We start from the raw sequence: 12,143 nt of genomic DNA on the forward strand, positions 1-12,143 counted from the left end.
ACCCTTCATTACCAACAACACTCAACTACCCTCTCACCAACACGGCTTCCGAAAACAACACTCCACAACCACAGCACTACACCACATACACAACATCATAGCCACAGGTTTCAATCAACAAAAACCACCACAACGAACAGTTGCCATAGCCCTAGACATGCCCAAAGCCTTTGACACGGTAAACCTACACACACTCACAAACAAACTCAACAACACTAACACCCCAAACATCATCATCAAATACATCTTCAACTACATAAGGGGACGCAGACAATACACTCAATACCGGGGGGAAACATCAGAACACAGAAACACGAAAACGGGGGTACCACAGGGTGGAGTACTTTCACCAACACTATTCAACATATACATGGCAGACTTACCACAACCACCTCCAAATGTACACACAGTTACATATGCAGACGACATCACCATTCTATCCACACATGTCAAACCACAACAGGCACAACAACAAGTACAAAAATATCTCCGCGACATATACAACTGGACAAAACAGAACCAACTCACACTCAACGCAGACAAAACCACCACCACTCTGTTCACACCGGATCCGGCAGAATACAGCAACAGGCTCACTTTACAAATAGATAACACCACCCTACCCACAGTCCGCGAACCCAAAATACTGGGATTAACATGGGACCCCAAACTCACCTTCTCAAAACACACACAACACACTCTAACCCGCGCCAAGCAATCAAACAAAATACTTAAAGCCTTAACAACCACTCACTGGGGAAAATCCAAAGAAACTATACCCACCACATACAAAGCAACCACACTCACACGCCTCGAATACGCAAACACTATATGGTCACCAACACTATCGGACACAAACAAGACAAAACTCCAGACCACACAGAACACCGCACTCAGAATAGCAACAGGATGCACACAAGACACAAACATACAACACTTGCATGAGGAAACAAAAACTCTCCCACTGAACACCCATCTAAAACTACACGCATCGCAAATCAGACAAAAAGCCCAACACCCAACCCACCCACTAGACCCACTCACTCAACAACCACCACCACCCAGACAAAAGAAACAAACAATCTTCCACAACAACAACTACACACACAACAAAGACACAGCACCACAGGACACCAACAACGACACCATAAAACAGAACATGAAAGACATACACACCCACTTTGTACAAACACACTTGGACACCAGACAACACAACAAAGTAATACATGCACCAGCACCAGAAATAGACCCATCAGAGCAAGACCTACCACACAGAACCAGACAACTCCTAGCACAACTCCGAACCAACAAATCACCAGCCCTCCACTCCTACCTACACAACATTACACCGGACACACACCCAACACCACTCTGTGCGCTATGCGGCACGCAAGTGCACGACACACAACACCTGTTCACCTGCACAAACATACCCACCACACTGACTCCGGAGGACCTCTGGCGAAACCCAAGCGGAGTGGCGGCCCTGCTCGCCCGCTGGGCGGCGGAGGGGGGTCTGGGGATCCGGGAGACGGAGTGAGGGCCCGGTCCCCCAATGTCGGGGCACGGGTGGGGTCGACAACAACAACAACAACATCAACCTGCTGTAAATAATGCCTCCATTCATGATTGTAGAAACCCCAGAACGGTAAACATGTGATTATTTTATTTTAAAATATAAGAAGCCTATGTTTTGCAATTGTGCTCATTTTCATTGTATTGCACGACAAATATAATAGATGAGCCGGTTTGGGGACATCATCAACCAAGCTGCTGCTCCAATTGCAATGCGATATATTGTCCTGCTCTCCTAAATTCGCATCTACACCACAAATTATAACATCCTAACTGATTTAGCAACAACTGAAAATTCACATCATTATTTAGGGAGTTGCATAACTGTTGCATTATATGGTGCCCTATTCATTTTATTTAGTATAGCATACATATATAAAAGTGGAAAGATACTGCAGAGCTGTGCCATTACTCTTTATCTCTGTGTACATAATAAATAAACATCACCTACAGATACATTGGTAAAAATTGCTTGATTCCTTCTGTATACTGTAGATATTACGCAAAAGGCGGTAAATAATTGTGAAAGCTCAGAATCAGGTTTTAAAGGGTTAATTCTTTGCTGGATGGAGCTCTTATCATGGAGCCAATAGGAGGTGTCCTCGGGTGGTGTCCGTCCCTCATTCAGCTCGGGTCCTCCACCAGAGGCCAGGAAGCCCGAGGGCCCCGCGCAGTACCCCCGCCGCTCCCAGCACCGCACACCTCCGGACCGAGATGTCCGACGCTGGTCCCGGGATCTGTCGCAACCACCCATCCAGTCCGGGGGTCACTGCCCCGAGCGCCCCGACCACCACAGGCACGACCGCCACCCCCACCCCCCAGGCCCTCCCCAGCCCCTCCCCGAGCCCCTGGTACCCCCCGAGCCCCCCATGCTCCCCCCTCCCGATGCCTCCACCACCTGGGACCGCCACATCCACCACAACGGCCCTCCTCCACCCCCCATCCACGACCACGACATCTGGCTGGCTCGCCACCACCATCCCGCCAGTCTGGATCCGGAAGTCCCACAGGATCCCCGCTCCGCCACCCTCCACCACCCTCGGAGGTGCCCCCCACTCCGACCCCGGGGCCCCCAGTCCACACTCCGCACAGATGCCTCGGCAGACCACGCCAGCCACCTGGCCATGGCACTCCACGCAGGCCCCCCCTGCCAGCATCCCACACCCCGCAGCCACGTGCCGGATCGTCCCAGGCGCCTCCCCGCACAACCCACACCCCGGGTCCTGTCCGGCGCGGCACATCCGGGCCTCGACGGCTCCGGCGCCCAAGGCCCGCTCCTGAGCAGCCAGGATGAGCGCCCCTGCGCTGTCCCCCAGGCCAGTCCCCTCCAGCCACCGATAGGACTTCTTGAGATCAGCCACCTCAGCCACGGTCCGGTGGCACATCCCGCGTAGGGGCCCGCCCCACCACGATGGTCCCCCCCCCAGCGCCCGTCCCTCCGCTACCCACTTGGGGCAAAAAATGAGCAATTAACACCATCCAGTGTGGGTCCTTGGGCAAGAGCCTTCACGCTAATGCGTACCTCATACAATGATGAGAGACAATAAAATGAATGACATGCCAGCTCAGACGTCGCCCGGCCAAACAAGGTCTGCGTCAGGTGCTGGGGAACCAGAGCACCTTGATGAAAAATGGAGCAGAGATGGGCAAGATGCAATAACATGGCTCTGTTGGAATGCTACTACTCAAGCAAGCCTAGTCAGAGAGGTTACATGGAGAGAATGTGGGCTAAATGGTTACTTCGAAACCCACAGTCACGGGTGGCCACGAAACAACTCGTAACTCAGTGTTCCAACATCCACAAACAGCAACTGCTGTCACAACTTGAGATTGATGAGGTACAACGCAGGTTCCATGGTGAGGGGCCCCAGGCTGCCAGATCAGAGGAGGAGTTCATACCAGAGTGAATGCAGATGATGAGATTGGGAGGCCAGCCCCAATGAATGAAATGCTGAGCGAGGCAGCAACTGACCTGAAAGCTAAGATCATGGCAAGAATGAAAGCTGGGAAACCTAGAATCCGATTACAACGGCTATGTGAAGTACCACCTGAAAGTCTCTTGGAAAGTGTGAATGCAGCACTGAGGGCGATCCTTACCGTAACGATCACGGAAATGAACTGATATACGCTTCAGCATCAGTGATCCTTGAGATGCTTGGCTATAAGAGCAACCATGGAAGCCATGAGATACATTACCGACCATGGAAAAGACGGTTGGAGGCTAAGATCAAGGCGGCTCGGAAAGATGTGAGTCAATTGACTGAGGTCCAGAGAGGTGTGATGAAAAGGCCGATCCTGAGAGGTGAATCCAGATGACCATATATGAAGCACTCGAAACAAAGGCTCCAAGCCTTGTCCAGCCGCCTAAAGCGGTACACGAAAGAGAATGAGGCCAGACGAATAAACAGGCTGTTTGCAACACAACCTGCGAAAGTGTACGCTCAGTGGCAGGGTCCCAACAACAGAGCTGATCCACCAAGACTGGAAACTGAAAGGTACTGGAGAGGCAGATGGGAGAAGGAGGTTGCACATAACAGCAGTGCACAATGGCTGGTCACCCAAAGAGAGGAGCACAGACACCTCCCTGAACAGAACCCAATTACCATAACAGTGGCAGACATAAAGGAAATAGTCTCAAATATGAAGAACTGGACAGCACCAGGCCCGGACATGGTCCACACTTACTGGCTAAAGAGACTCACAGCACTCCATGAGCGCCCAGCAGCACAAATGAACCAGCTGCCTAGGGATGGGACTCACCCAGGATGGCTAACCGAAGGGCGAACGATCCTTATCATGAAAGATCCCTAAAGGGTGCAGTCGCATCCAACTATCGGCCAATAACCTGTCCCTCCACAATTTTGGAAGCTCATGTTGCGGCTAAGATAAGTGCACACATGGATCAATACATGAGCGAAGCACGGAAGGGCATTGGTAGAGATACCAGGGGAGCCAAACATCAGCTCCTGGTTGACAGAACAGTCGCACAAGACTGCAGGTCCCGATGTACCAACCTGTGCACAGCCTGGATTGATTAAAAGAAAGCCTATGACTCGATGCCACATACATGGATCACTGAATGCTTGGATGTGTATAAGGTGAACAGGACCCTAAGAGCCTTCGTTGCAAACTTGATGAGGATGTGGAAAACCACACTTGAAGCCAATGGCAAGCCACTTACCCAAGTGTCCATCAAATGTGGCATATACCAAGGTGATGCACTCTCCCCACTGCTGTCCTGCATAGGACTGAACCCCCTAAGCCAAGTAATCACCAAGACAGGCCATGGATACCGCCTCAGAAATGGAGCTACGATCAGTCACCTCCTCTACAAGGATGACATGTAGCTGTTTGCTAAGAGCGAAAGGGACATAGACTCCCTGATCCACACAATCAAGATCTACAGCAGCGACATCGGGATGTCATTCGTGCTGGAGAAATGTAGTCGGAGGGTGACTAAGAGAGGAAGGGTAGTCCGCACTGAAGGGGTCTCACTCCCTGAAGGAACAATAGCAGACATTGAGGACAGCTACAAGTACCTCGGTATACCACAAGCCAATGGCAACCTCAAACTGGCAACAAGGAAAGCGGCTACGGCCAAATACCTCCAGCGAGTGAGGCAAGTCCTAAGAAGCCAGCTCAATGGCAAGAATAAGACCCGGGCAATAAACAGCTATGCCCTTTCCAGTGATCAGATACCCTGCAGGAAAAATAAGGTGGCCAAAGGAAGAGATTCAGACCACGGATGTTAAGACCCGAAAGCTCGTTACCATGCATGGAGGGTTCCATACCAAATCCAGCACCCTGAGACTGTACACAAGCCGAAAGGAAGGAGGCCGGGGACTAGTGAGTGTGAGAGCCACTGTCCAGGATGAAACATCCAAGCTCCACAAATACATCAAGGAGAAGGCACCAACGGATGATGTACTCAGAGAATGTCTCAGACAATGGGGAACAGAAGATGAGGTGCTGGAAGAGGGACCATCATGGGAGGACAAGCGCCTACACGGGATGTACCACCGGACAATAACTGCCGTGGCCAATCTCAAGAAGTCCGATCAGAGTTCTAGAGAGGGCTGGCCTGAAGGACAACACAGAGGCACTCATCCTGGCTGCTCAGGAGCAGGCCCTGAGCACCAGAGCCATCGAGGCCTAGATATACCACACCAGCCAAGACCCAAGGTGTAGGTTGTGCAAAGAGGCACCTGAGACGATCTAACACATAACTGCAGGGTGTAAGGTGCTGGCAGGGAAAGCCTATATGGAACGCCATAACCAGGTGGCTGGCATAGTCTACCGAAACATCTGTGCGGAGTACGGACTGGAAACCCCAAGGTCAAAATGGGAAACACCTCCGAAGGTGGTGGAGAATGACAGAGCGAAGATCCTATGGGACTTCCAGATCCAGACTGACAAGATGGTAATGGCGAACCAACCAGATATCCTGATGATAGATAAAGGGCAGAGGAAAGCCGTTGTAGTGGATGTAGCGGTCCCAAGTGCTGGAAACATCAGAAAGAAGGAACACGAGAAACTCGAGAAATCCCAAGGGCTCAGAGAGGAGCTGAAGAGAGCCTGGAAGGTAAAGGGGACAGTCGTGCCTGTGGTGGTCGGAGCACTCGGGGCAGTGACCCCCAAACTAGATGATGAGTGGTTGCAACAGATCCCGGGAACAACATCGGACATCTCAGTCCAGAAATGTGCAGTGCTGGGAACGGCAAGGATACTGCGCAGAACCCTCAAGCTTCCTTGCCTCTGGTAGAGGACCCCAGCTGAATGAGGGATGGACACCACCTGAGGGGTGAGACGAGGATTTTTTTTATAGATATACAGTAGATACACATTCACTCCCATGAACATCCCCAACAACATTAACACCAACACTACAGAAATTCAAACCGTAAAGATTCACATAACCAACCACAAAAGACTACACATATGCAACATGTATATACCCCCCAGAGATACCACCCGACCAGACCACGCCACAGAAGACACAGACATCACCAACACCTTCCAATACATAAACTCGCTGAACAACACCATTCTAACCGCAGACATCAACGCTCACTCAACACAATGGCACTCTCCCTACGACGACCACAGAGGCACCCACATTGCAGACATACTACAAAACTCCCAACAAATCACTCTAAACACAAACACACCCACCAGAAAACCTACAAACATCAACCAACAACCAACATCACCGGACATCACAACAGCCAGCAACAGCATCACAAACAGAACAACATGGACCACAATACACGCACTCAGTTCAGACCACCTTCCTATCAAAATCACACACAACACGCGTGCTCCTTTCCGCCTACAACAACACCTTCAAACTTACACAAATTACAGGAAAGCAGACTGGGAAGGATACACCTCTGAAATAGAATCAGCACTGGAGAACATAACCATACCTGACAACATCCACACAGCCAACACCATGCTCACAAACCTCATACTTACAGCAGACAAACACCACATACCCCACGGAAAAATAAAAAGCAAATCACTTCTCCTACCACAACACATCAGAACACTCATCAGCCAAAGAAACAACATCAGACAACAAAACCACCAAGACCCACGCATCACAGACCTAAACAAAGAAATAGACACACAAATCCAAAAACACAAACAAGAGCTATGGAAAGAACACTTAATGGATGCATGGAACCACAGACACAAACAACACATACTCTGGAACACAGTAACAAGACTATCAAACAAAGAACAAAAAGCACCAGAAAACACCACAATACAGTTCGGACAACACACGGCAATATCCAACAAACAGAAAGCACGAGCATTCACCAAACAATTCACCAACATAATACAACACAAAACCAACAGAACATACAGACAACTACAACGCAAAATACGAAAACTCAACACCACGCCCATAACCATCACAGAACAACAAGTCAAACAAGCACTACAACGCTCCAAAAGCAACAACTCCACAGGCCCAGACAACATAAACATCAGACATCTGAAACACCTAGGCCCCAAAGCAATAACACTACTCACACACACTTACAACACATCACTCAACACCAACACCATCCCCGCAATATGGAAGACTGCAAAAATAATCCCAATACCAAAACCCAACAAAAACCACGCACTCGGCCCATCTTACAGACCAATAGCACTACTCAGCCCAATAGCCAAAACAATGGAAAAGGTAATACTACCCTTCATTACCAACAACACTCAACTACCCTCTCACCAACACGGCTTCCGAAAACAACACTCCACAACCACAGCACTACACCACATACACAACATCATAGCCACAGGTTTCAATCAACAAAAACCACCACAACGAACAGTTGCCATAGCCCTAGACATGTCCAAAGCCTTTGACACGGTAAACCTACACACACTCACAAACTCAACAACACTAACACCCCAAACATCATCATCAAATACATCTTCAACTACATAAGGGGACGCAGACAATACACTCAATACCGGGGGGAAACATCAGAACATAGAAACACGAAAACGGGGGTACCACAGGGGGGAGTACTTTCACCAACACTATTCAACATATACATGGCAGACTTACCACAACCACCTCCAAAATGTACACACAGTTACATATGCAGAAGACATCACCATTCTATCCACACATGTCAAACCACAACAGGCACAACAACAAGTACAAAAATATCTCCACGACATATACAACTGGACAAAACAGAACCAACTCACACTCAACGCAGACAAAGCCACCACCACTCTGTTCACATCGGATCCGGCAGAATACAGCAACAGGCTCACTTTACAAATAGATAACACCACCCTACCCACAGTCCGCGAACCCAAAATACTGGGATTAACATGGGACCCCAAACTCACCTTCTCAAAACACACACAACACACTCTAACCCGCGCCAAGCAATCAAACAAAATACTTAAAGCCTTAACAACCACTCACTGGGGAAAATCCAAAGAAACTATACTCACCACATACAAAGCAACCACACTCACACGCCTCGAATACGCAAACACTATATGGTCACCAACACTATCGGACACAAACAAGACAAAACTCCAGACCACACAGAACACCGCACTCAGAATAGCAACAGGATGCACACAAGACACAAACATACAACACTTGCATGAGGAAACAAAAACTCTCCCACTGAACACCCATCTAAAACTACACGCATCGCAAATCAGACAAAAAGCCCAACACCCAACCCACCCACTACACCCACTCACTCAACAACCACCACCACCCAGACAAAAGAAACAAACAATCTTCCACAACAACAACTACACACACAACAAAGACACAGCACCACAGGACACCAACAACGACACCATAAAACAGAACATGAAAGACATACACACCCACTTTGTACAAACACACTTGGACACCAGACAACACAACAAAGTAATACATGCACCAGCACCAGAAATAGACCCATCAGAGCAAGACCTACCACACAGAACCAGACAACTCCTCGCACAACTCCGAACCAACAAATCACCAGCCCTCCACTCCTACCTACACAACATTACACCGGACACACACCCAACACCACTCTGTGCGCTATGCGGCACGCAAGTGCACGACACACAACACCTGTTCACCTGCACAAACATACCCACCACACTGACTCCGGAGGACCTCTGGCGAAACCCAAGCGGAGTGGCGGCCCTGCTCGCCCGCTGGGCGGAGGAGGGGGGTCTGGGGATCCGGGAGACGGAGTGAGGGCCCGGTCCCCCAATGTCGGGGCACGGGTGGGGTCGACAACAACAACAACAACAACATAAAAAAAGACTTCCCCTTTAAATATTCCTGCTGCATAATATATCTCCTTTCCTTTCGTAAAGGATGGTCAGAACCTTTCCGAAGCATTATTAAAATTTAGACGATCTTTGCTCCAGGTGCTACCGGCTCATCTCACTCGGTTAGGATAGGAAAGGAAAGTTCCTATGCCAAAATGATAATCCAAAAAGGGCCCCTGTTGGTAGATAATCAGGCCATGGGAGGTGTGAGTAAATTGTGAGGGGGTGTTGGCTGGAGCTAGAAATAATTTTGGTGTCTTGTCCCTGCAGTAGGTTCATTAAAAGAGCAACCAGTGTTTTCACCACCATGGTCGGATCTTACTCTGGAGGGTAACACATACAGGCAGGTGGCTTGGACAAAATATTTCAACACTGTCAAAGCTGTGTTGTCTATGCTGCAGTTGAGGTACGTTATTAGCCTGGAATTCCCATCAATGCCAGCATGTGTCACAAACCCCAACCTGTAAAACAAACATGAAAAGAATAATTACTAAATACAAGAAAACAATCACGTTTCATATCTTGTTTGAAATATCATCTCGGTAGAGATGATATTGCTGTGCACTTAAGACGACATGGAGGCAATTTGGAGTTTGTGTAACTTGGATATACAAATGATAAAATTCAATTTAATCTGTGCTGTCCATACAATATGGCTTTCTAATGCTCCCACAAGTACAAATATAAGATGATCCCTTATTACCGAATGAGACGCATATGCCCATCTATGTGCCATAAACTATTGGGGAATGGCACATAGTATGTTCTTCTAGCCACAGTCTGGCTCCATCTCTGGGCTGCAGCAGCTGGGTCACTACGGTTGAGGATTTCTCGAACTCTTTTTCTTTGTACTACAATACCATCAGGACGCAGGTATGCCCTCGTCATCTGCAACAGATTCAGAAAACAACACAATAAAGAAAGTACACTTTCACAATGAATATAATGATATATACATGAAGGGACAAGAGTATGTAGCAGAACACTTGCTTCCGAGCCTGATCTGGGAAATTGGCTGTGCAATCTTCTGACATGCTCCTCCAGGTCAACATCATGAATGGGAGTAAATCTATTTCTGGCTGAAATCTGAAAAAAACTTCATTTTTTTATGCAGGTATGAAGAGGAACAACACAACATCCCCGTGATGGCTCTCGCTGTAAAGCCCTGAGTGGGGAGCAGTTCAATTTGATCCCTTGTAATGTCAAGTGCTGGTCTTCCTCGTCTACCTAAAGTATGGAAATAAAAGGATTAAGGAATTCAAGCAAATGAATCACTACGTGTTTTTTATATACTGTATACAGTACAGGCATATAGACACAGATGTACATAAAAGTATATGCAGCTTCAAAACCACGAGCGGCTATTTTCTCTAACCATTTTACTCAAGAAAAAAATAATTCAAACTTATAATTGAATAACTAAAAGATCACTAGTTATTGCTTAAAAGTGTACAGCCATCGCGTTACTTAATAGTCTACTGATTTGCAGGAAAACCACTGGTATAAAACGACGTTTGACAGGGTGAAAGAAGGTAAGTCACAGCAAGTCGTCAGTAAAACCCGTGTGTAGTTCGAATAAAAATACATACAAAAAAGCAATGACAAAAAATGGTAGCCATTTTACCTGTGTGCAAACGATGTGCCACATGGGAACAAACACGTCCACCATTAGGAGCGGGTCCCGCAATGATGACAGATCGGAGATCTATTCGACTTTGAATCAAATTTTGAATAGTATCAGCGCTAAACTGGTCACTAACTCTTCTTAAATTAGCAATTGAAATGTTTATCGCGCGTGCTTCACTTTCACCGGCAGACCCTTGACGACCGGCAGTCTCTATTGCCCTGCACCTTCGCCGAATACGTCTCGGGACGCTGTCCGCCATTGTTGTTCTAAAAAACTAAGTGGGCACAGAATTTCCAAAATCATGAGCCCTGACTGGTGGGATGATACTATTTTGAAACGTACAGCCAATAGTATTGCATGTAATGCAAGTACAGTGTAATGTCACTAGCACTACAAGTGGGCACATTTATGGCCTGACATGTTCACTAATAAGCCTCAAAATGATCTTACTAGTGAACTAGTGGGCACATTTATGGCCTTACATGTTCACTAGTAAGCGTCAAAATGACCTTATTAGTGAACTAGTGAGCGTTTTGTGGCTTACACGTTCACTAGTAAGCATCAAAATGACCTTACTGGTGAACTAGTGAGCGTTTTGTGGCTTACATGTTCAATAGTAAGCGTCAAAATGATCTTACTAGTGAACTAGTGGGCGTTTTGTGGCTTACATGTTCACTAGTAAGCCTCAAAATGATCTTACTAGTGAACTAGTGGGCGTTTCGTGGCTTACATGTCAACTAGTAATCCTCAAAATGATCTTACTAGTGGATTAGTGGGCACATTTATGGCCTAGCATGTTCACTAGTAAGCGTCAAAATGATCTTACGAGTGAACTAATGGGCGTTTTGCGGCTTACATGTCAACTGGTAAGCCTCAAATGATCTTACTAGTGAACTAGTGGGCGTTTTGTGGCTTACATGTTCACTAGTAAGTTTCAAAATGACCTTACTCGTGAACGAGTGAGCGTTTTGTGGCTTACATGTTCACTCGTAAGCATCAAAATTACCTTACTTGTGAACTAGTGGGCGTTTTGTGGCTTACATGTTCACTAGTAAGTTTCAAAATGACCTTACTCGTGAACGAGTGAGCGTTTTGTGGCTTACATGTTCACTCGTAAGCATCA

Source organism: Hippocampus zosterae, chromosome 10 (assembly GCF_025434085.1).
Source record: "Hippocampus zosterae strain Florida chromosome 10, ASM2543408v3, whole genome shotgun sequence".
In the NCBI taxonomy this organism is placed as follows: Eukaryota; Metazoa; Chordata; class Actinopteri; order Syngnathiformes; family Syngnathidae; genus Hippocampus; species Hippocampus zosterae.